The 26,078-nt window shown below is 45.7% G+C and overlaps 1 protein-coding gene across 3 annotated transcripts in view; it reads left to right on the top strand.

Moving 5' to 3' along the window:
- PAX7 (paired box 7) overlaps positions 1 to 26,078 on the top strand; it is a 172,933-nt gene that overhangs the window by 77,911 nt on the left and 68,944 nt on the right. The gene's annotated exons all lie outside the window — the stretch shown is intronic.

Below are 26,078 nucleotides of genomic sequence, written 5' to 3'. Positions count from 1 at the left end.
GGGGGGGGAGAGAGAGAGAAGAAGAGGGGAGGAGTAGGAAGGGAGGGTTTGGAGCTGGGGGACTCTGACATCTACACGATTAATAGCCCTTGTGGGAACTCCACACAGAGACCCTTATGTCTTCCAGATAAAGGCTGGGTCAGCAGTGTGTGCAAACATGCAGAGGGATAAGGAGTGTGAACAGATCTGGGGCTATAATAGAGTCCCTTGGGGAAAGGGAAGCAAAAGGTAGGAGGAGGGGAGTGGGGGGGGTAGGAGGGATTGGGGATTGTGCTGGGTTAAAGAAGTGAAATGGAGACCCCAGCAGTTTGGCCTCCGTCAGGTTTCATGCTGAGCAGAGAGGTCTCTGTGCAGGGAGTCAAGAGTTGAGGTGTTGTGGGGGGAAGGAGTACTCCAGGCTGGTGACAAGGACACAGCTCCTCCAAAGTAAAAGTGGTTTAGGTTTGGGGGGTTGTTTTGTTTTGTTTTGGGGTTGTTTTGTTCTGTTCTGTTTGGTTTGGTTTGGTTTGGGTTTGGTTTGGTTTTGGTTTGGTTTGGTTTGGTTTTGGTTTGGTTTTGTTCTGTTTTGGTTTGGTTTGTTCTGGTTTTGTTTTGTTTTGTTGTGTTTTGTTTTGTTCTGTTTTTGTTTGGTTTGTTTTGTTCTATTTTGGTTTGGTTTGTTCTGCTTTGTTTTGTTTTGTTTTGTTCTGGTTTGCTTTGTTTTGTTGTTCTGTTCTGTTCTGTTCTGTTTTGTTTTGCTTTGTTTTGTTCTGTTTTGTTTCATTTCATTTCATTTCATTTTGTTTTAACTTGGTGGTTCTCAGGACACCGAGCTTGATGTGTTTGCTCAGAAGCCAAAACTGCCAAAAATCATTGCTGGTTTTTTTCCCCCAGCTGTCTGGGAATGAACATTTCCCATCCACACCTGAGACAATGCATAAGGACTTTTCCCATTCTCCTTCTTTCCCAAAGAAGTGCTAAGGTACTCCCAGCACCGCAGTATGTTCCCCTCTCACCCTCCCTCCAGCTTTCTCTTGAGAGGTGCTGGACTTTCCTGAGTGTTTTCTCCCCAGCTGTCTGGGAATGGACATTTCCCCTCCACACCTGGGACACTGCTTAAGGACTTTTCCCATTCTCCTTCTTTGCCTAAGAAGTTCTAAGGCACTCCCAGCACTGCAGTGGGTTGTCCTCTCACCCTCCCTCCAGCTTTCTCCCGAGAGGTGCTGGATTTTCCTGAGTCCATCAGCTCCTGGAGACTGAAAAAAAAAAAAAAAAAAAAGGGGAAATCTAGCAAACTTGAAACTGCTTCTCATTTTGATCTTAGCTAAAAGGCTGTGTCAGAGTGTTCAGCACTAGCAGTGCTGATTTGTTTGCCACCTAGCTTCATAGATGGAGCCTGGGCAAGTGGCTAATTAAGGTGACCAAGCTACCAAAAGCTCAAACCTGTGAATTCCCCCCATGTTTGTTTTGCCTATTCTCTTTCTTGCTATTTCTCTTTCTTCCTATTCTCTTCCTTGTGTGGATAGACATAAGATGTGAAGGGGGGGGGGGGAGGGGGGAATAAAAATAGATGTTTCTGCAGTAAAAGGACTGATAAAAGGGGGAGTTTCAAGGGAGAACAGAGTTTAGCTGCCACCTTTGAATAAGGTGAGAGAAACCTGTGAAGAAAACATGCTGGGGAGGGAGGGGAAAGCTCTGAAGTGCCAGGGCAAGTTCTCTCTTTTCCAAGGTGCTCTGGCTGGGAGACAGGAGAGAAGGCAGAGGGAAAGGGAGAGGGAGAAGGAGAGGGAGAGGGAAAGGGAAAGGGAAAGGGAAAGGGAAAGGGAAAGGGAAAGGGAAAGGGAAAGGGAAAGGGAAAGGGAAAGGGAAAGGAAGAAAAAAGAAAGGAAGAAAGGAAGTAAGAAAGAAAGCAAGAAAGAAAGAGAGAAAGAAAGAAAGCAAGAAAGCAAGCAAGCAAGAAAGAAAGAAAGAGAAAGAAAGAAAGAGAGAAAGAAAGAAAGCAAGAAAGCGAGAAAGAAAGAAAGAGAGAAAGAAAGACAGAAAGAAAGAAAGAAAGAAAAGAAAGAAAGAAGAAAGAGAGAAAGAAAGAAAAGAAAGAGAAAAGAAGAAAGAAAAGAAAGAAAGAAAAGAAAAGAAAGAAAGAAGAAAGAAAGAAAGAGAAAGAGAAAGAAAAGAAAGAAGAAAGAAAGAAAGAAAAGAGAAAGAAAGAAAAGAAAGAGAAAGAAAGAAGAAAGAAAAGAAAGAAGAAAGAAAGAGAAAGAGAAAGAAGAGAAAGAAAAGAAAGAAAAGGAAGAAGAGAAAGAGAAGAAAGAGAAAGAAAGAAAGAAAGAGAAGAGAAAGAAAGAAGAAAGAGAAGAAAGAGAAAGAAAGAAAAGAAAGAAAAGAAAGAGAAAGAAAGAAGAGAAAGAAAGAAAGAAAAGAAAAGAAAAAGAAAGAAAGAAGAAAAGAAAGAAAGAAAGAAGAAGGAAAGAAAGAAAGAAAAGAAAGAAAGAAAGAAAAGAAAGAAAAGAAAGAAAGAAAGAAAGAAAGAAAGAAGAAAAGGAAAAGAAAGAAAGAAAGAAAAGAAAGAAAGAAGAAAGAAAAGAAGAGAAAGAAAAGAAAGAAAGGAAGGAAAAGAAAGAAAGAAAGAGAAAGAAAGAAAAAGAAAGAAAGAAAAAGGAAAGAAAGAAAAGGAGAAAGAAAGAAAAGAAAGAAAGAAAGAAGAAAGAGAAAAGAAAGGAAAAAGAAAGAAAGAGAAAGAAAGAAAAGAGAAAAGAAAGAAAGAAAAGAAAAGAAAGAAAGAAAGAAGAAAGAAAAAGAAAGAAAAGAAAAAGAAAGGAAAAGAAAGAAAAAGAAAAGAAAGAAAAAGAAAGAGAAAGAAAGAAAGAAAGGAAAGAAAGAAAGAAAGAAAGAAAGAAAGAAAGAAAGAAAGAAAGAAAGAAGAAAGAAAGAAAGAAAGAAAGAAAGAAAAGAAAGAAAGAAAGAAAAGAAAGAAAGAAAGAAAGAAAGAAAGAAAGAAAGAAAGAAGAAAGAAAGAAAGAAAGAAAGAAAGAAAGAAAGAAAGAAAGAAAGAAAGAAAGAAAGAAAGAAAGAAAGAAAAAGAAAGAAAGAAAGAAAGAAAGAAAGAAAGAAAGAAAAGAAAAAGAAAGAAAGAGAAAGAAAGAAAGAAAGAAAGAAAGAAAGAAAGAAAGAAAGAGAAAGAAAGAAAGAAATAAAGATGAAAAAAGTAAGAAAGGAAGAAAGGAAGGAAGGAAAAAAGTAAGTAAGAAAGAAAGAAACAGAGAGAGAAAGAGAGAGAAGCTTTCCCTGGTCTCAAGCTGTGATCTCCATATCCCCCTACTTGCTCCCAGGCAGCTTGCATGGGAGGTTCGTGCCAGGGCTCTAGCAGCAGCTGTTCTCCGAGGCACATTCCTGATGGCTTTCTCATTCCAACATCCTGGCAGAGTCAGCTTCTTCCCACCACTTTTAAGCCTGCCGCCCCTTGTAAGATTTTCTGGCTATCAGGGCAGATCTTTTGCTGGCTCTCAGCATCTCTCAGCATCTCTCAGCATTCGTCAATCAAGTTCTGGTGGGAAAAAAAAAAAAGAAAAAAAAGAAAAAAAAAAAGGAAAAAAAAAAGAAAATCAACCCCAAAACCCCCAGCCACACACATGTCCACACATATGCATCCATCCAGCAGGGAATCTTCTACCACCTCAGAGGCCCACTCCTGTCTCAAGAGAGTTTGTGATGCCAAGAGTGATGTGCTTTGGGTGAAGGATGGCTGGAAGGGGCCAGGTGAGATCAGGGGTTTGGGTGTTAAGGGTCCTGCCAACATCTCCTCATCTCTCTTGCCCCCAGAACCTCACCATGTTAATAAGTAAAATGGGAGGTGGATGCATGGGAAGTGTTTTCTTGACCCATGGTCACCAAAAAGACTGAAGATCAGCCTTTGCTGCTCCTTAACCTCTACTTATTGGTTCCTTCATCTTCTGGATGTCACTGGTCTGCTGCAGTAGATTACAGTACATTAGAGGTTGGAAGGGACCTCCAGAGATCATCAGGTAACATCACAGCTTGGGTGCTGCTCTCAGGATCACAACTTGGGTGCTGCTCTCAACATCACAACTTGGGTTTTCCTCTCAACATCACATCTTGGGTTTTGCTCTCAACATCACAACTTGGGTTTTCCTCTCAGCATCACAACTTGGGTTTTCCTCTCAGCATCACAACTTGGGTTTTGCTCTCAACATCACAACTTGGGTTTTCCTCTCAGCATCACAACTTGGGTTTTGCTCTCAACATCACATCTTGGGTTTTGCTCTCAACATCACAACTTGGGTTTTCCTCTCAGCATCACAACTTGGGTTTTGCTCTCAACATCACAACTTGGGTTTTCCTCTCAGCATCACAACTTGGGTTTTCCTCTCAGCATCACATCTTGGGTTTTCCTCTCAGCATCACAACTTGGGTTTTCCTCTCAGCATCACAACTTGGGTTTTCCTCTCAGCATCACATCTTGGGTTTTGCTCTCAACATCACAACTTGGGTTTTCCTCTCAGCATCACAACTTGGGTTTTGCTCTCAACATCACATCTTGGGTTTTGCTCTCAACATCACAACTTGGGTTTTCCTCTCAGCATCACAACTTGGGTTTTGCTCTCAACATCACATCTTGGGTTTTGCTCTCAGCATCACAACTTAGGTTTTCCTCTCAGCATCACAACTTGGGTGTTGCTCTCAGGCTTTCTCACTGTATCTTTCAGACAACAATCCCATTTTGATCATCTCTGAACAGCAAGAAGTAGGAAAGTCTCTCTCCTTGCTTCTTCTTAAGGGCTTAGAGGTCTTTTCCAGCCTTAATGGTTCTTCCATTCTATGGTTCCACCTCCTCCTCACCTCTCTTTGCTTCACCACATAAAAGGTGAAACTAGCTCAGCCTCCTTGCTTCTCTCTCATACTTGAGTATTCACATCCCATAATCTCTTCCACATGAGAAGCTGATAGCTCTGTTAAACTTCATTGGCAGGCCTCAGAGGCTGGCTGATCATGCAGCTGCCCAGCTAAGTGGAAGTTTGACACGTTGACAGCTAATAAAATTCACAAGCTGAACACCAAGGTGGGGAGAGGAGGGGGTGAGGAGCAGTTCCAAGCTCCTGTTTCTCATCTGCTAGGGAGATCATGGGAGGGTGAGCAATATTTTTGCAAGGTCACTGCAGTGTTGGTGTGGCTGAGACACCAAACTCCAGCAGCCCAGCCTGGATCAGCAATAGTGTGGCCAGCAGGAGTAGGGAAGGGATCATAGAATCATAGAGTTGTCAGGGTTGGAAGGGTCCTCAAGGCTCAGCCAGTTCCAACCCCCCTGCCATGGGCAGGGACACCTCACACCACAGCAGGTTGCTCACAGCCACATCCAGCCTGGCTGCAAAAACCTCCAGGGATGAGGCTTCCACCACCTCCCTGGGCAACCTGTGCCAGTCTCCCACCACCCTCATGGGGAAGAATTTCTTCCTAACATCCAATCTGAATCTCCCCGTTTCTAGTTTTGCTCCATCCCCCCCAGTCCTATCACTCCCTGACACCCTCAAAAGTCCCTCCCCAGCTTTCTTGGAGCCCCTTTCAGATACTGGAAGGGCACAAGAAGGTCTCCTGGGAGCTTTCTCTTCTCCAGAACAGCCCCAACTCTTTCAGTCTGTCTCCAGAGCAGAGCAGCTCCAGCCCTCTGCTCATCCTCATGGCCCTTCTCTGGACACCTTCCAGCACCTCCAGATCCTTCCTGTAATAGGGGCTCCAGAACTGGATGCCCTGGAGAGGCTACACTGAGTTCTGGGCTCAGTTTTGAGCTCCACACTCCAAGAAAGACATTGAGGGGCTGGGGTGGGTCCAGAGAAGGGCAAGGAAGATGGGGAAGGGTCTGGAGAACAGGGCTGGGGAGGAGCAGTTAGGGAACTGGGGGTGTGGAGCCTGCAGAAAAAGAGGCTGAAGGGAGACCTTCTGGCTCTCTACAAGTCTCTGAAAGGAGGTTGGAGCCAGGTGGGGGGTGGTCTCTTCTCCTTAGTGATAGATGGAGAGGAAATTGAGCCAGGGGTGGTTTAAGTTGGGCATGATGAACAATTTCTTTCCTGTAGGAATGGGCAGGCATTGGCACAGCTGCCCAGGGAGGTGGTGGGGTCCCTATCCCTGGGAGTGTTCAAGCAACCTATGACCATGGCACCTGGGGCCATGGTTTAGTGGCCATGATGATGTTGGGTTGATGGTTGGACTCCATGATCTTAGAGAGCTTTGTTAACCAAAACAATTCTATGATTCAGCCTTCAACCACCCCCTCCTAAGGTATGAGCCATTACAAGCTTAATCCCAAATTGGGCACAGCCAGGGATAAGACTGCCATGGATTTCTGGAAGGATTGGGATAACAGCATCAAACCCCAGCGAGGCCACCAGTGGAAATTCCCACTGGCTTCTTTTGGTGCAAGGCAAAGTCTTGACTCATGTGCCCACACTAATTGTCCAGCACTAAATTCATTCCTGCCCGTCTGCAAGCCCTCCCCCTGGCAGCAAACAAGGCTGGCAAGAGCTAAGCCTTCCTGGATTTAAAACTGAAGTCTGAGAGCTAAGCAATCCACTGAGTAATGGAAGCTTTGGGGTTGATCTCGGATGTGTTTGGCTTTGGGGTTTTTTGTTTGTTTCTTTTTGTTTTACACCTTTTTTTCTTTTTAATTATCTGACTGAAGATGTCAAAGTTTTTATGTGGAAAAAAAAAAAAACCCACACAAGCTCCTTCTCCCCAAAAAAAACACCAAATCCCTCAAAAATCCAACCCACAATTCCCTAAAGTGGATTCTGTGATCATTTGGAAACTTTTCCCCCTGGCATTTCTGGGATATTTTTGCCAAACACCTCTGTTCTCAGGACCAGTTTAGCTTCCCCAGTACAGTGTTTTCCAATAAGGAAATGGTTTTGTCAGGGAATTCTTGCCTAGGAGTAGAAATGGCTTCTCAAAGCAGTCAGAAGAGTCAGCAGCCATGGATCTAGGGAATGGAAACTAATCCTTCTCCTAGACAATCATGGATTCATGGAATGGTTTGCGTTGGAGAGGACCTTCAAGGGTCCAAGAGGACCATGGGCAGGGACACCTCCCACCAGCCCAGCTTGCTCAAAGCTTCATCCAGCCTTGTCTTGAACACCTCCAGGGAGGGAGCATCCACAACCTCCCTGGGTAACCTGTTCCAGTGTCTCCCCAATGTCTGATTTATAGATCTGTTTGCATTTTTAAGGTTAGTTGCCAACAAACCCCAGTGCTTATTTCCATTTTTTTGTTTGTTTGTTTGTTTTGCTTCACCAACACCAACACCAAAGGAACAGGCAAAGCAAAGCTCTCCATGCACCCAAACTGTCCTCAGGTCAGCACCACAACCTCAAATCCCTTAGAAATGTGTGCACTGGCAACCATTTTTTTCCACAGATTTTCTACCTAGATTCCCACACAAGCAGCTCATCTCCCATTTTTCCTGCCACTTTAAGGAGTCATGCTCCAAAGTATTATCTCGAAAAGCTTTCCCAGAAAGCTACCAAAATGAATTCCAAACAAACAAACAAAAAAATAATTGGCAGCTTTTGCTTCTTGGCATCACTTGAGGATGGTTCAGATGCTCACCCCACAGGCAGCTGGGTACAAGCACACGTAGCAAAAGTGAGCAGGGTTCATCCTAGTCCCTGTGGCCTGGGCAGTGAGTGCCTTCTGGAAATCACAGAAGGACTTGGCTTGGGTTGGAAGGAACCTTGAAGATCATCATCCCACAGGCAGGGGCACCTCCTACCAGATCTGGTTGCTCAAGTTCCCATCTGATCTGGCTTTCAATAATCCCAGGGTTGGAGCCTCCATAACTTCTCTGGACAACCTGTTCCAGTGCCTTACCAACCTCATGGGGAAGGATTTCTTCCTCATGGAATTATAGAATGGGTTGGGCTGGAAAGGACCTCCAAAGGTCATCCAGTCCAACCCCCCTGCAGTCAGCAGGGACATCCTTCATTAGATCAGGCTGTTCAGAGCCTTGTTGAATCTGACCTTGAGTATCTTCAGGGATGGGACCTCAGCTACCTGCCTGGGCAACCTGTTGGAGTGTTTCAGCACCCTCATGGTGCAGAACTTCTTCCTAACATCCATTCTATATCTGCTCTTCTCTAATTTCAAACCATTGTTCCTCCTTTTATCACTGCAGGCCTTTGCAAACAGTTCCTCTGCAGCCTTCAGGTTCTGGAAGGCTGCTTTAAGGTCTCCCTGCAGCCTTCTCTTCTCCAGGCTGAACAACCCCAGCTCCCTCAGCCTGTCCTTGTAGGAGAGATGTTCCAACCCCCTTGATCATTTGCTGATGTCTAACCTAAATCTGGCTTCTTCCAGTCTGAGGCCATTAGTGAACCAGGAGTGTGAAGGGGAGGGTGGGCAGGGATGCTGGAGTCTGGTTATTAATCCCTAGGAAATTCCATGCACTGAGAACCTGGCATTTCAATAACAAAATTAAACTAAGGCAGCAGGAGTCGCAACCCAGTGCTTTATTGATCATTTTTATGATGGAGACCATTGTGGTTTCTGCCTGGGAGCAAATGGGTATTTCATTTAATAATAAAGAGGGGGGGGGGGAAAAAGAAAAAGAAAAAAAAGAAATAGGCTCAGAGCAATTGTGCCTCTGAAAGCTTGGTGTATTTCTAGGCTCCTCACATCAGCTGTATTTTTAGAACACCGTTTCAAAGTGCAGCAAACAAAGGGCCATATTCTAGGTGGTGCTTGCAGCCCAGCTCAGACCTGCCAAATGGAGCAGAAGGAAAGAAAATTCCACTTGATTTGGCTTGAAGTCTTTCTTTCTTTTTCTTTCTTTCTTTCTTTCTTCCTTTCTTTCTTCCTTTCTTTCTTTCTTTCTTTCTTTCTTTCTTTCTTTCTTTCTTTCTTTCTTTCTTTCTTTCTTTCTTTCTTTCTTTCCTTTTCTTTCTCTTTCTTTCTTTCTTTCTTTTTTCTTTCTTTCTCTTTCTTTCTTTCTTTCCTTTTCTTTCTCTTTCTTTCTTTCTTTCTTTCCTTTTCTTTCTCTTTCTTTCTTTCTTTCTTTCTTTCTTTCTTTCTTTCTTTCTTTCTTTCTTTCTTTCTCTCTTTCTTTCTTTCTCTCTTTCTTTCTTTTTTCACAAAGCCATCCTGTTCTTGGTGCAAAGGAGCTGAAACCCACGACTTACCAGCAGTACTCTGCAGTCTGGTTGCCAGAAAACACATAGATTTCTCTGAAGCTTCTTAAATGTCTCTGATGTGTGCTAGAGAAGACCTCAGTGCTCTTTCCCTGTGGTCAAAGCTCTGCCCTGCTCTTTGGGATTTATAGAAAGGTTTGGATTGGAAGGGACCTTGGCAGGGGAGTCGGACTAGAGGATCTTTAGAGGTCCCTTCCCATCTCTCATATTCTGTGAACTTGAGGATCATAGAATTGTCAGGGTTGGAAGGGACCTCAAGGCTCAGCCAGTTCCAACCCCCCTGCCATGGGCAGGGACACCTCACACCACAGCAGGTTGCTCACAGCCACATCCAGCCTGGCTGCAAAAACCTCCAGGGATGAGGCTTCCACCAGCTCCCTGGGCAACCTGTGCCAGCCTCTCACCACCCTCATGCTGAAGAACTTCCTGACATCTAATCTATATCTCTCCTCCTCTAGCTTGGATCCATCCCCCCCAGTCCTATCACTCCCTGACACCCTAAAAAGTCCCTCCCCAGCTTTCTTGTAGCCCCCTTCAGATACTGGAAGGTCACAATAAAGTCTCCTCAGAGCCCTCTCTTCTTTAAGTTGAACGATCCCAACTCTCTCTGGCTATAGTCATAGGAGAGGAGCTCCAACCTTCTATTCATCCTCTGGTCATCCTCTAATCATCCTCTGATCACCTAATTCCAACCCTCTTGCCATGGCCAGCCTGAGGTGGTGCTTTTTTGTTGTTGTACAGAGGGATGGCACAGTGGTAAGCAGGTCCCTGAGCATCAACTGAAGTCAGGCAAAGCTGCTGGAGCCTGGCGTTTTGCTTTCCCAAACCTCTTTGAGATGTGTCCAAAACTGGCTCTTTGGGAGGCAATCCCCCTCCTCTCTCCCCTCCTTTAAAGGTCAGCTGGGAATGTTTTCTTTCTTCCTGCGGGCCTAACTAGCTGACACGTCTTGTGAGGAGGCTCACGATGAGGTTATGACACAACAGCTGCCCCTGTAAGTTTTTTGGCAGCAGCCGGGGGGCCGTGCGGAGGAGCCGGCAGTTGGGGCTGCGGGGTTGGCAGAGGGCTGCCTTTGGCACGCTCTTTTCTTTTCCTTTTTCTTTCTTTCTTTTTTTTTTTTTTTTTTTTAAAGTTATTTTATTTCCACGGCACGGGGCCAGCCCTGCTCTCGCACACCGGAGTGACCCACGGTGAGAACGGTCCCCTTGGCACCGCGGCAGCCGGGCCGTGAGAACCGCGGGGGGGCCGCTCCGTGTGTGCCCAGGCACGTCCGGAGACCAGCGCCGCGATGCGAGCGGCAGCCAGCTCCCCGGAGAGGTCGGGCCGAGGGTAACTCATTGTTCCAGGCAGCTTTAGAGAAGCAGCTCTGCAAGGTGAAGGCAGAGATGATGAGGAGAGTCCAGATGCTTTTCCCCCGCCTCCACTCCCCTCCCGCCTGGTGGAGATCTCGCTGCGGAAGGATGTTGCTCATGAGAGTCTTGTAGCGTCGCTTTCTGTTTGCTTAGTGAATCGGAGCTCGCTGTCTCACGGTGTTTGCTGCTCTTTCATATCTCCCCAGCCTGAATTGGAAACAGAAGTGCAGTTGGGTTAAAGAAAAGAGCAACCCACAGCATACATCCCCCAGCAACATGCCCTAAAGAGGCCCTCAATCTATCTACAAAACAGAAATGCAGTTGGGTTAAAGAAAAGAGCAACCCACAGCATACATCCCCCAGCAACATGCCCTAAAGAGATCCTCAATCTATCTACAAAACAGAAATGCAACCGGGTTAAAGAAAAGAGCAACCCACAGCATACATCCTCCAGCTAACATGCCCCAGAAATTCATCAATCCATCTCCCAGACACACACACACACACACAAAAAAAACCCCAAACAAATTCTAAAGTGAACTTCAGGTAACTGCAGCAGCAAATCTTTTTCCACCTGAACTTTGCCAAAGCCAAAAACATTCTCTGCAAGCATCTCCTGTGTCCATATCTAAGGATTTGCTTAGAAAAAGCAACAGCACTTTTGGTACTTGTAGTAGAATTACAGCAACCAGCCTCCTTGGAAAGAGAAATGTCCCTGACTGAGAGGGGACAGAGTCCCAGCTATGGGAGCCTGAGGGCATGTTGCTGGAGAAACTCAGTGCTGAAGATAAAAAGGATAAGGCTAATCCTGTAGTCCTTCTGGTTGGAATCAACAGGAGTGAATATAAAGTTCAGGACTTGCAGCAGAACTTGGCAAGAGCAGCTCAGGTTTGTACCTGAGGGCCAAGGGAATCTGTGTGAAACAAAGAAATTCACATCAGGAGGTGCTCCTGCTGGTGGAGGAATCCATGACACACAAACACAGAAACAGAGAGTGCTAGGGGTTGGAAGGGACCTCTGAAGCTCATCCAGTCCAACCCCCCTGGCAGAGCAGGATCACCTAGAGCAGATCACACAGGAACACATCCAGGCAGGTTTTGAGTATCTCCAGAGAGGGAGACTCCACAATCCCTCTGGACAGCCTGTTCCAGAGCTTGCAGGATCCCAGCTCACTGTTCCACCTCCAACCTGGGAGGGTTGACTCAGCACCATCCAAAAGGAGACATCTGGATAGAGCAATAGCTATCCCTGTTACCTCATCCCTGTTGCCATTAGAATTCCCATCTGCTTCCTGGAAAGCCCAGGATTTTCAGCATTCATGGCCAGTGTGGCCAAAGGAAGGAGCTGCAGGGATGTGCTCTGGTTGAGAGGAGAAACTGGAGAGGAGCTGATCTGGCAGGGTTGCCTTTATGCAACCTGGGAAGGGCTCTCAGCTGACTTTGGTAGAACACATCCAGGTGGGTCTTGAAAGTCTCCAGAGGTGGAGACTCCACCACCTTTCTGGGCAGCCTGTCTCAGTGCTCTACCATCTTCAAAGTAAAGAAGTTCCTTCTCATGTTTAGATGGAACTTCCTGTGTTCAAGTTTATGCTCATTACCTCTTGTCCTGTCACTGGGGACCACTAAGCAGAGCCTGGCCCCATCCTTCTGACCCCCACCCCTTAGATACTTGTAAGCATTGATAAGAACCTCCCTCAGCCTCCTCTTCTCCAAGCTAAGCACCCTCAGCTCTCTCAGCTTTTGCTCATATGAGAGATGTTGCAGTCCCTTCAGCATGCTCACATCCTTGCATTGGTCTCTCTTCAGTAGTTCTTTCTTCACTTGGTTCAGTAAAAACTGATTTTTTGAGCTTAAATTGGGGAGACACAAACCTGGAACTGATTTTTTTTTTTTTTGTGATCGTTTCTCCTGTTGTTTTCTTTATTTTTTTGGTTCTGCTTTGAGCAGAAACTGACAGTCTCACAGTCTCAGCCAGCTGAGAAAGGGATCCCTTAAACAATGTGGTAACCATTTGATTTCTCTCACAAAGGCCAGAGGGCCCAGAGGCCAAAGCAATGAAGGAGATCCCAGCGCCTGGGCCGAGGCGGCTGTGCCTAACCCCCTGCTCTCCGCTGCTCTCAATGGAAGGCAGTGAAGTTGCACTGATTTATAGCAGCAGAGTGTCTGTCCCATTGTAGTCAAAACAAACAGGGCCTCCCAGAGGTTTTGTGAGAAGAACCTTTATGACAAAATTTCCAATCCGACGAGGGCATGGACTGAAAAAAAAAAAAAAAGAAAGAAAGAAAAAAAAAGAAAAAAAAAAGAAAAAGAAAAGAAGTCAGAAAACATTTGGTGAAGCTCTGCTGCTGGCAGAGCTACTGCCCAGTGTGTGCTCAGGAAAAGTGAGCAACTGATCTCCTTCACTGCTTTTTTGCTTTCAGCAGCCAGCATGCCTGGCTCCATCTGTTCCCAGTCTCCCCAGCTAGGGACACTTTCCGTTTGCTGGGACACCAATTAAATAGATTCTGTTTGGTTAACAAAGGAAAATGTTTATAATCACCGGGAGGAGGGCTGGCCAGGGCTGGTTTAATCTTTGAGCTGCTTCCCCACGGTGCTTAAGCTGTTTTTTTTTTAAAAGCTCGTAGCTTTTCCCTTTTTTCTATTTTTTTGCAAAGAGAAAATCTTGATAGTGGGAATCGATGTGCTGCTGATTTGCTGCTAAAGCCCAGCCCATCTCCAGCCAAACAATAGCAGCAGGAGAGCTGCTCTCCCACATCTCGCTCACCTCCGTGAGGTGTGAACATCAAAGCCCGTTCCAAAACGTTTAAATGCAGCTCTAACACCATTAAGACTTGGCTGTCGAAGAAGCAAGTGTTCAAGTGGAGAGAAAGCACTTGATAAAACACCCTACCTACAGCTGCTTGCTGATTCCAGCATCATTCAGCTCCCATTCATCCCCAGACACAGAGTTGATAAAGAGAGAAGCAGGGAAATAAATCAGAGGCTTTGGGGGGGGTTATTTTATTTTATTTTATTTTATTTTATTTTATTTTATTTTATTTTATTTTATTTTATTTTATTTTGTTTTGTTTTGTTTTGTTTTGTTTTGTTTTGTTTTGTTTTATTTTGTTTTATTTTATTTTACCTAATTTAATTTTATTTTATTTTACTTTATTTTATTTTACTTTATTTTATTTTACTTTATTTTATTTCACTTTATTTTATTTCACTTTATTTTATTTTACTTTATTTTATTTTTATTTTTTAATTTTATTTTATTTTTTATTCTATTTTATATTTTATTTTATTTTATTTTTATTTTATATTTCATTTTATATTTTAAATTTTTATTTCATATTTTATTTTATTTTATTTTACTTTACTTTATTTTACTTCATTTTATTTTAACAGAATTCCCCCTGACTGCTGAAACAATCACAGAGAAGCACAGGCTGTAAAATGGAGAGCTGGGAAACACAGCACTTGCAAGCAGTCCTTTGGCCTCCAATAGCTATTTCATTCAATGACAATATTTATTTCACCTATAAATATGATCATCTTTTATTTCAGGAAGGAGCTAGAGCTGCACCACTGAGCAGGGTTGGGCTCAGAGCTGTGAAGTTCAAACCTGAGAGTAGGATCTTGGAATCCTAGAATGGTTTGAGTTGGAAGAAGGGACCTTAAAGATCACAGAATCACAGAATGTTAGGGGTTGGAAGGGACTTTGAAAGCTCATCCAGTCCAACCCCTCCTGCTAGAGCAGGATCACCTAGAGCAGCTCACACAGGAACACATCCAGGTGGATCTTGAATATCTCCATAGAGGGACTCCCCAACCCCCCTGAGCAGCCTGTTCCAGGGTTCTGTCACCCTCACATCTACTTCTAACTTCCTACTACATCAGGTTGCTCAAAGCCCCTTCCAACCTGGCTTTGAACACTTCCAGGCTTTGGAGCCTCCTCAACTTCAATGTCTCAGTGTGAAAGTGGACAAACAGCTCTCTCCCATTTCTCCTTCTTCCTGCTTCCCCATCTGGAGTCTGAAATCCCCTTAGCAGCTGGGAAGTGGTCATGGTTTTGCTGGTTGTTTAAAGGTAGGGATGGCCTGATCCTTGAGGAGGATTCCAAGATTAGAAAGAATGTTGCAAAAGTAAAGGCAATCAATGTCCCAAGCAGATATTTCACTGCTAAGAAAGATTTGTTTAAAGAAAGAGAGAAAAAAAAAAAAAAGAAAAAGAAAAAGAAAGTAGTCTGCCAAAAAAAAAAAAAATTCCTCCTCACAAAGTGTTTGTTGAAATCCTTCAGCAGAGGGTTATAAATAGCTCCCACCTTCAGGAGCAGGGATATGCCAGGAGAGAAAGAGGCTAAATTCATTGGCTAATCTCATTTGTGAGGAGTCATTTGTTCTGCTCCACTAACCTTATTTAATATTTATCTTAACCAAATCAGCCACAAAGCAACAGAGGCTCAGCCCCTTTTAGGCACTGAACCAAAGTCCCACCAGCTACAGCCGCGTCCCCTACAAGCACAGGTAGAAATCTACGAGCCCCAAATCCATGCAATCTCCTCAGCTTTTTGTCTGGTTCTCTAAAGAATGATTTCATGTGGCCTCCATGATGCTTGCATGTCTCTGGTGTCTGTTTTCACACCCTTCAGCCCCTGGCAGAGGAGGTGTGATGGTCACTGAACTGTTGTAAGGACTTCACAGAATCAGTGTTAGGGGCTGGAAGGGACCCCTGAAGCTCATCCAGAGCAGGATCACCTAGAGCAGATCACACAGGAACACATCCAGGCAGGTTTTGAGTATCTCCAGAGAGGGAGACTCCACAATCCCTCTGGGCAGTCTGTTCCAGAGCTTGCAGGATCCCAGCTCACTGTTCCACCTCCAACCTGGGAGGGTTGACTCAGCACCGGATATCCAAAAGGAGACACCTGGATAGAGAAATAGCTATCCCTGTTCCCTCATCCCTGTTGCCACTAGAATTCCCATCTGCTTCCTGGGAAGCCCAGGATTTTCACGTTCATGGCCAGTGTGGCCAAAGGAAGGAGCTGCAGGGATGTGCTCTGGTTGAGAGGAGAAACTGGAGAGGAGCTGATCTGGCAGGGTTGCCTTTATGCAACCTGGGAAAGGCTCTCAGCTGACTTTGGTGGAATGTTTTGTGTGTGGTTGGGCTGTAAATGGCCACATGATTCTATTCCACCTGGTCTCTGCCACCTCTTGGGGCTGTGAAAGCAAACAGATGTTGCACCTCTTCCATTCCGCCGGGCAGCGAAGACACAGCTTGGCTTTCCCACCCCTGTTTCCATTTATGAGCTCATTTACCCCATCTATCTTCCTCCAACATCAAGTCCTGATTAGGCTGAGCAGGAACACAACAGGCTTTCTTTCCCACAGGAGGCTCTTTCTTGACCTTCCTTTCCTCTCCTTGTCTGACAAATTGTGGGAGCTGACCCAGATCTCAGCTGCTGCGGGGATAATTCAGTCCAGCCCCGTCCTGGCAGGCAGCTGTCTCTGCAGCCCTTCTCTGCTGGTTGAGAACAAGTGGCTGGGACATCTCAGACCTGGCTGTGGGCAGGGTTGGGTGCAGGTTAAATAAGAACCAGTGCTAACCTTTGCCCCAGCCAGAGGATGGGCTCTTCTGGAATCAGCTGGTTCTGCAAGGCAGACAGTGAGGAATTGGAGAGGTTTCTCGGTCTTGCCGTGCCTCCTTCTCCCATCTGGGAAGGGGATGGTGGAAGGTAATGGCTTGAGTGATGTTTTGTGGTCACCATCTAGCCTTCAGGATCCTTGTAGTGGCAGCCTCACTTACCAAGAGAGGTCCACATGGCACAGTGAGAGACTTTGGTCTTACCCAGACCATGGGCATGACTAGAACATGAAGAACTTGCTTTGGATATGCTCAGTTATTTTCCATGAGGACATCCCTGTATCCCTCTGCTTCTCCTCAGCAGAGCTGAGCAGTCTGTAGTACCACCTTCACACCTACTTCAGGCATTCCTTGGGAGAGGATTCCCATGGACATAAGCCCCAGGTACCTCTAGCAGGTACAAGGTGGTGCCTTCAGTGGCTCATACTATGCTTCCATGCCCTTGCATGCTTGTGGTCCACGTTGCACTTCCATTCCCTTGCACATTTGCACAGCACAGGAGCTCTTTGCTATGCACACAGAGAGATGATGATGAAGAATGAGTCTTTTAAAGAAAAAAAAACCCCAAACAAAGCAGGTTTCTAACAACTTGTGGGGGGTTTTCTGCTGTTGGATTCCTCACACAGCTCTTTTCCCAAGTCCTGCTTGTGCCATCCAGCACTCTCTAGAATAACAGAGAATCATAGAATGGTTTGGGTTGGGAAGGACTTCTGGAGATCATGGAGTGCAACTACCCTGCCCAATCAGGATCACTACAGGAGGGGGGATTTAGACTGGAGATTAGGAAGCAGCTCTTTAGAGTGAGGGTGGGGAGACATTGCAACAGGTTGCTGAAGGAGGCTGTGGATTTCCCCTCCCTGGAGGTGTTCAAGGCCAGGCTGGATGAAGCCTTGAGCAACCTGGGCTGGTGGGAGGTGTCCCTGCACAAGGCAGGGGGTTTGGAACTGGATGACCTTTGAGCTCCTTTCCAACCCAACCCATTCTATGACATCTATCTATATTCTGTGTATTCATAAAAATAAATAAGTAGATGATCTTTAAGGTCCCTTCCAACCCATCCTATGACATCTATCTATATTCTGTGTATTTGTAAAAATAAAAAAGTAGATGATATTTAAGGTCCCTTCCAACCCAACCCATCCTATGACATCTATCTATATTCTGTGTTTTTATAAAAATAAATAAGTAGATGAACTTTAAGGTCCCTTCCAACCCAACCCCTCCTATGAATATATCAACCTATGAAGCCCAACAGCTTCCAAACTCCCTCTTCTTCCTCCTCTTCTTCCCACCAGCCTGGTTTTAGGCTTTACCCCAGGCTTAACATGGTGTAACAGGATCCCTTTGGCAGGGGGAATCTTTAGTGGCTGATAAAAACCTTAACTGTTGTGAAATGAAAGCAGGTTCCCTTTGAAGTGCTCCTCGCATTACAGTTAGATGGCTCCAGCCTCTCTATTTTAACCACCAATAAAATGATTTATAAGCATAAAGGCCTGAGCCACCTTTAAGGAGGGGGAAGGGAGAAGAATTGCTAACATCATTAGCTGGAATGTATCTTCTTCTTTTTTTTTTTTTTTTGACTCTGGGTTATAAATAAGGGGCAGAATCAACCTGTTTGGGCCATGAAAACTCCCTTTCCTCTCTGCAGAGGGAGAGAAATCCTCTCAGTTCCTTTTGTGGCAGGTTTCAGTGTGCCTGTGGCTGGGTTCTCCAGCCACAAGCTCTGGTAGGAAGCATTCTGGTGGAGGGTGGAGGTGGGAATCTCATTTGCTCCATGTGTTCTTTGCTAATCATGATCCTTTCTTATTTGTTTGGCTAGCAGAGAGCATTGCTGTGCTGGGTGTGTCTACCACTGGCAGTCAGAAAGCTTCTAGCACAGATGGCTAATTGTTGAGATCAACCAAAATGTAAGAAACTGTGGGGTTTCTCCTCAATTTTGAGGCAGGGATTTGATGTATGGCTTGTAGAATGGCTGACATGGGTTGTAGAAGGGCCAAAAGGGGTTGTGGAAGGACCAAAAGGGGTTGTAGATGGGCCAAAATGGGTTGCAGGAGGATCAAAATAGGTTGTAGAAGGACCAAAATGGGTTGCAGAGGGACCAAAATGGGTTGCAGAGGGATCAAAATGGGTTGTAGAAGGATCAAAATGGGTTGTAGAAGGATCAAAAGGCATTGTAGAAGGACCAAAAGGGGTTGTAGAAGGATCAAAATGGGTTGTAGAAGGATTAAAAGGGGTTGTAGAAGGACCAAAATGGGTTGTAGAAGGATCAAAATGGGTTGCAGAAGGATCAAAATGGGTTGCAGAAGGATCAAAATGGGTTGTAGAAGGATCAAAATGGGTTGTAGAAAGACCAAAATGGGTTGTAGAAGGATTAAAAGGGGTTGTAGAAGGACCAAAATGGGTTGTAGAAGGACCAAAATGGGTTGTAGAAGGATCAAAATGGGTTGTAGAAGGACCAAAAGAGGTTGTAGAAGGATCAAAATGGGTTGCAGAGGGATCAAAATGGGTTGCAGAGGGATCAAAATGGGTTGTAGAAGGACCAAAAGGGGTTGTAGTAGTATCAAAATGGGTTGCAGAAGGATCAAAAGGGGTTGTAGAAAGACCAAAAGGGGTTGCAGAAGGACCAAAATGGGTTGTAGAAAGACCAAAAGGGGTTGTAGAAAGACCAAAAGGGATTGCAGAAGGACCAAAAGGGGTTGTAGAAAGACCAAAAGGGGTTGCAGAAGGACCAAAAGGGGTTGTAGTAGGATCAAAATGGGTTGCAGAAGGATCAAAATGGGTTGTAGAAGGACCAAAAGGGGTTGTAGAAAGATCAAAATGAGTTGTAGAAAGACCAAAAGGGGTTGTAGAAGAATCAAAATGGGTTGTAGAAGGACCAAAATGGGTTGTAGAAGGATCAAAATGGGTTGCAGAAGGATCAAAAGGGGTTGTAGAAAGACCAAAAGGGGTTGCAGAAGGAGCAAAATGGGTTGCAGAGGGATCAAAATGGGTTGCAGAGGGATCAAAATGGGTTGCAGAGGGATCAAAATGGGTTGTGGAACGATCAAAATAGGTTGTAGAAGGACCAAAATGGGTTGTCAAAGGATCAAAATGGGTTGTGGAAGGATCAGAATGGGTTGGATGAAGAAATGTTTCCAAATCAGAAAAGCAGTCAGTGAAGGAGCTACAGCCTGATTGAAAACTGACTTCCTTTCTCTGGTGGCAGCCCAGTGAGGAAAATCAGCTTTCTTTTCTTCCAAGCCTCTACAAATTGTAGAGCAAACTATGCAAGACACCTCAAGAATGGTTCCTGGTCAACTTTACCTGTAAAAGGAGAGAGAATATCCTATAATCTGCCTTAAAAAATAAGGAAAGTGCACATTCCTAGCTGGATGTACAGGAGCAAGATGGGAGGAGTTGTAGAGATGTGAATTTTAATCCTGAACAGCAGGCACAAAGGTGGCTCCTGGTGTCCAGCCTCACCTGATCTAACACAAGACAAGCCAAATCTTTCCAAGGTTGTGTTTTGATCATGTCAGCCAAGGAGAGTGACCAACTCAGTGTTTGTGGGGCTGTTGTTGGAGAAAACTTGGCCCTTACCACTCCATCTCACTCCACATGTTGCTTTTGAACCAATCCCAAGTGGATTTGCCACCATCTGGCTCTTGGTTAGATAAAAAAGGAACTTTCCCACCCTTTGCAGTTGTTAGGGAAGTGTCAGAGCTCAGAAGGGCTTTTACATTCTTGCAGTTCAATTTCTCCCTCTCCTTCTCCATTCCTGCATTCAGAGTGGCTTGGTTGTGTCTTCCCTTTAGGTGCTGGAACTTGATTTGCTATTCTCAGCATTGAGATCTTTGGATTTTGGAGTGGAAGCTCTTCCAACCCAAGACTAGGCCTTTTTTCTCTGAAGAGAGCAGGTTTATTGATCTCCCTATGAAGAAAAGAAACATTCAATTCAGCTTTTATGTCATTAGCTGAGTGGACTCTGTGATTTTCAGAGATCCTTTCCAACCCCTACCATTCTATGATTCTATGATTCTCTGACTTTATGACTCTGTGACTCTATGATTCTATGACTATGATTCTATGACTTTATGACTCTATGATTCTATGACTCTATGATTCTATGACTCTATGATTCTATGACTCTATGATTCTATGATTCTATGACTCTATGATTCTATGACTCTATGATTCTATGATTCTATGACTTTATGACTTTATGACTCTATGATTCTATGACTCTATGATTCTATGACTTTATGACTTTATGACTCTATGATTCTATGACTCTATGATTCTATGATTCTATGACTCTATGATTCTATGACTCTATGATTCTATGACTCTATGATTCTATGACTTTATGACTTTATGATTCTATGACTCTATGACTCTATGATTCTATGATTCTATGATTCTATGATTCCATGATTCTATGATTCTATGACTCTATGACTATGACTTTATGACTCTATGATTCTATGATTCTATGACTCTATGACTATGACTTTATGACTCTATGACTCTATGATTCTATGACTCTATGATTCTATGACTTTATGACTTTATGACTCTATGATTCTATGACTCTATGATTCTATGATTCTATGATTCTATGACTCTATGATTCTATGATTCTATGATTCTATGATTCTATGACTCTATGATTCTATGACTCTATGACTTTATGATTCTGATTCTATGACTCTAGGAAATGACCTAAGAAGAGAAGCCAAGTTCTATATCCCTAATTCAGAGCAGGAATCACACACATGCAAGCAGCAGCTGGAAGAGGGGAGATTTAGACTGGAGATGAGGAAGAAATTCCTTGCAGTGTGGGTGGTGAGACACTGGAAGAGGTTGTTCAGGGAGGTTGTGGATGACTGTCCCTGAAGGTGCTCAAGGCCAGGCTGGATGAGTCCTTGAGCAAGCTGGGCTGGTGGGAGGTGTCCCTGCCCATGGCAGTGGGGTTGGAACTGGATGGTCTTTAAGGTCCTTTCCAACTCAAACCATTCTATGAACCTGTGAGGAAAGGCCAGGACTGTCCTCTTTGCATGACCAGGGCAAACAAAAGGTTATTTATTCATCTGTGTTGCTCACTGCTCCTAGAAACTGTGCCATGCTTTGGCCTGGATGAAAGAAGCTGTGAAGCACTATGGACCTTGATATTCATTCATTCATTCATTCATTCATTCATTCATTCATTCATTCATTCGTTCGTTCATTCGTTCATTCATTCAATTCTTCATCCATTCATTCATTTTCTCTCTCCCTAAACTCTGTCCTAGATTTTTCCTAGCGACTTTTTGGTGCCAAAAAAGGGACACAGCAGCTCTGACCTGCCTGGGCTTGGTTGGTCAATGCAGATCAGATGGAAGCTGACCTCCTTCTGTCAGCCTTTCGGAAGGTGCTGGGAGGTTGTTGCTGCTTCAGCCAGTGGTGCAGTGAAGTAGGGACAGGTCTGGGAAAGGAGGTGCTTGGTGCCAAGGACATCAGCACTGTGTCCATCTCAGGGGGCTTCGTTTCCATCAGCCCTCCCAAAGAACACTGGGCTTTGATTTTGGTGGTTTTACTGCTTTGCAGCATGATGGGAAGGGATGCCCAGGACCAGGACCTTCCTGGCCAGCAGCAGCAGATCACACCATCTGTCATTTGTAGGTTTGAATCAAACATTTTCCACAGCACACCTGTGGATGGGTAATATGTAGAAAGAGCAGGAACAGACTGGTCCAGAGAGGGCCACAAAGGTGATCACAGGCTTGGAGAATTTCTCCTATGGGAACAGGCTGAGAGAGTTGGGGCTGTTCAGCTTGGAGAAGAGAAGGCTCCAGGGAGACCTTAGAGCATCCTTCCAGTACCTGAAAAGGGCTGCAGGAGAGCTGGGGAGGGACTTTTGGCAAGGGCTTAGAGTGACAGGATGAGAGGCAATGGCTTTGAGCTGAAAGAGGGGAGATTGAGACTGGAGATGAGGAAGAAATTCTTTCCAGTGAGGGTGAGGAGACACTGGAACAGCTTGCCCAGGGAGGTTGTGGCTGCCCTCTCCCTGGAGGAGTTCAAGGCCAGGTTGGATGAGTCCTTGAGCAAGCTGGGCTGGTGGGAGATGTTCCTGCCCATGGCAGGGGAGTTGGAACTGGATCATCTTGAAGGTCCCTTCTAACTCAAAGCATTGTGGGATTCTATGATTCTGTGATTCAGAGAACCTCTCAGAAATGTGTGTGAGAGGCTCAGTGTGTTTGCAGCAAGCAGCTCTGCAGTGCCTGTGGCCTGAGAGCACTCCATGAGCTTAGCAGCTCCCAGTGAGGACACATTGCCTTCTCCTGCCCAGTGAATTACACAGCCTCACAGCTGCCAAGAAGAAAAAGGCAAACTAAGAGGTGAACTTCTACAGGGGGGCTCAATTTAAAGGCCAGAGAAAGACTCCCACTTTGAGATTTGGACCATGAAGTGCAATTCAGAATAGGGTTCTGCTGTGTCTAGGGAAGGGAGTTTTGGGTTGGTTTACAACATCTGTCTGGAGAAGAGAAGGCTCCCAGGAGACCTTCTTGTAGCCTTCCAGGATCTGAATGGGGCTACAAGAAAGCTGGGGAGGGACTTTTCATAGTGTCAGGTAGTGTTAGGACTTGGGGGAATGGAGCAAAACTTGAAATGAGGAGATTCAGATTGGATGTTAGGAAGAAATTCTTCCCCAGGAGGGTGGTGAGAGACTGGCAGAGGTTGCCCAGGGAGGTGGTGGAAGCCTCATCCCTGGAGGTTTTTGCAGCCAGGCTGGATTGGCTGTGAGCAACCTGCTGTGGTGTGAGGTGTCCCTGGCCATGGCAGGGGGGTTGGAACTGGCTGAGCCTTGAGGTCCCTTCCAACCCTGACAATTCTGTGATCCTCTGTGGGGACAGTTTGGACTGCAGTGCCTCAAGCTCTTGTAAACCCCAGCTCCTGATCTGATGTTGAGCAGCTTGGAAGCCTGATGGAGGATTTTTCTTTCTCCCCTTACCCCTCCACCCCTGAATGCTTTACACTCTTGATTTTTGCTCCATTTTTTTTGTGTGTGTGTGTGTGTGTGTTGCTGTGAAATCCAATCATGTTTTCTAGCCCTTTAGGCCTCACAAAGTCCAGCAGCTGCATTCTCATCTGGCTTGAAAGCTTATCCGCATACCTCTGAACCCCAAAGAGGGATTGGCCCTGGGAGCCTCTCTGATGAAATGAAGTAAACCAAAGCCCAACAGACAGCTCCCCACTCTTGCAGGAAGGACATTGCCCAAGTGGGGCAGTTTGAGGTGGATGCCTAGGAGGTTTCCCACAGATTTGGGGTAGAAAAGTGGTAGGAAGTAAACAAGTTACCATTGGATGCAAAAGAAAAAGATACTGCTAAGGTCTGACCAATCCCTTTGGTCTGATAACTAAGATAAAGTTAGTTGTATAAAGTAACTTTTTCTCTTTCTTGGCTCTTTGCTCCAGCTGGTGGCTTGTGCTTGGCTGTTGCTGACCTTGGCTGTGTTCTTGTCATGGCTAAGTACTAACAAGCTACTCTCTGCTCTTCTCTTTTCTCTTCTCTCTTGTACAGGGGGGCAGGGAAGAGGGGGGAAGGGGAGGTCACAGAATTATTGAGGCTGGAAAAGACCTCTGAGATCATCAAGTGCAGCCTATGACCTAACACCACCACATCAGCTGAACCCTGCCACCAAGTGCCACATCCAAGCTTTCCTTAAAGACCTCCAGTGATGGTGACTCCACCACCTCCCTGGGCAGTCCATCCCAGTGCCTGATCAGCCTCTCTGTGAGGAAGTGCTTCTTAATATCCAGCCTAAACCTCCCCTGGCTCAGCTTCATACCATATTCTCTTGTCACAGGATCACAGGAGTTTAGGGGCTGGAAGGGACCTCCAAAGATCAAGTCCATTCCCCTTGCCAGAGCATGACCATAAAATTCAGCAAACATCACACAGGAACACATCCAGAGGGGTCTTAAAAGTCTCCAGAGAAGGAGATTCCACAAACTCTCTGGGGAGTCTGTTCCAGTGCTCTGTGACCCTGTGATTTTGGGGAGTAATTATCTCAACATGCCCAGAGAAGGGCCATGAGGATGAGCAGAGGGCTGGAGCTCCTCTCCTAGGAGGACAGACTGCAAGAGTTGGGGTTGCTCAGTCTGGAGAGGAGAAGGCTCCCAGGAGACCTTCTTGTGGCCTTCCAGGATCTGAAAGGGGCTCCAAGAAAGCTGGGGAGGGACTTTTGAGGGTGTCAGGGAGTGATGGGACTGGGGGGAATGGAACAAAACTAGAAGTGGTGAGATTCAGATTGGATGTTAGGAAGAAGTTTCACACCATGAGGGTGGTGAGAGACTGGCACAGGTTGCCCAGGGAGGTGGTGGAAGCCTCATCCCTGGAGATTTTTGCAGCCAGGCTGGATGTGGCTGTGAGCAACCTGCTGTGGTGTGAGGTGTCCCTGCCCATGGCAGGGGGGTTGGGACTGGCTGAGCCTTGAGGTCCCATCCAACCCTGACAATTCTATGATTCCATGATTCTATGAAATTAGTTGGGAGGGGTGGGGTGAGTAATTTCAACCCACCACACCCATGATAAAACACATCAGGGCAGAGAAAAATGCATTCAGAACCACCTCCCCTCGAGTCCTGCAGGTAAAGCAGAGTGGGAAGAGACACAAGTCCAGCTTTGCCTGCACATTAGAACTGCATCCAGTTCTGGAGCCCTTATTACAAGAGGGATATGGCAGTGCTGGAAGGTGTCCAGAGAAGGGCCACCAGGATGAGCAGAGGGCTGGAGCTGCTCTCCTATGAGAACAGACTGAAAGAGTTGGGGTTGTTCTGTCTGGAGAAGAAAAGGCTCTGAGGTGACCTTCTTGTGGCCTTCCAGGATCTGAAGAGGGCTCCAAGAAAGCTGGGGAGGGACTTTTTAGGGTGTCAGGGAGTGACAGGACTGGGGGGGATGGAACTAAGCTGGAAGTGGGGAGATTCAGGCTGGATGTGAGGAAGAAGTTCTTCCCCATGAGAGTGGTGAGAGCCTGGAATGGGTTGTCCAGGGAGGTGGTTGAGGCTCCATCCCTGGAGGTGTTTGCAGCCAGGCTGGATGAGGCTCTGGCCAGCCTGATGTAGTGTGAGGTGTCCCTGCCCATGGCAGGGGGGTTGGAACTGGCTGCTCCTTGTGGTCCCTTCCAACCCTGCCTGATTCTAGGATTCTCTGATCAGTACCAGGTTTATTTCCACGCACAGAGATTGACTTTGGCTGCAGCACAATTCTGGTGCAGACTGCAGTGCCTCTTGCAAAGGAGAGCATGTCTGAGCATACAGACAACAGTGATTTGCTGCAGTGGAGAGAAACTGAGAAACCCACCCCCTCCCCACACCCCTCCCTACACCCCTCCCTCTATTCCCTCCGGTCTGGTTCTATCTATTTAGCTTGTCTAACACAGAAACCACGATGCTAATCTGTCTATTTATCCCTCCTAACAGTGCAGCCCTGTTGCTATTATGGGGCTTAATCCTTCAGCATGATTCACAGAGTTGCCAGATAACAAGGCAGAATGGCCAGGTGGTAGCAATGCATCTATTTGCTCTGGACCCTGGTGGAATACACAAGTTAAATGTATTCCTCTTCCTCTCCTCCTTCTGCTGGCAGCCTCCTCTCCTGCTCTTTAGCAAGGTGAAATGTAGGCAAGCAGCTCTGTGGTTAGAAACCTTGGAGTCCTGCTGGACAACAGGATGCCCACAAGCCAGAAAGGTGCCCCTGTGGCCAAGAAGGGCAATGGTATCCTGGGGTGCAGTGAAAAGATTGTGTGGTCAGTGGGTTGAGGGAGGTCCTCCTCCTGCTCCAAGCTGCCCTGATGAGGCTACAGCTGGAGTTCTGGGTCCAGTCTTGGGCTCCCCAGCTCAAGAAGGATGTGGAATTGCTTGAGAGGGCACAGCAAAGGGCTACAAATCTACAGGGAACTGGAACTCTGATGAAGAA

This window comes from Indicator indicator, chromosome 32 (assembly GCF_027791375.1).
Source record: "Indicator indicator isolate 239-I01 chromosome 32, UM_Iind_1.1, whole genome shotgun sequence".
NCBI classification, from domain to species: domain Eukaryota; kingdom Metazoa; phylum Chordata; class Aves; order Piciformes; family Indicatoridae; genus Indicator; species Indicator indicator.
Note: the sequence above shows the minus strand (reverse complement) of the source record. Positions and strands in the feature narration are given on the sequence as shown.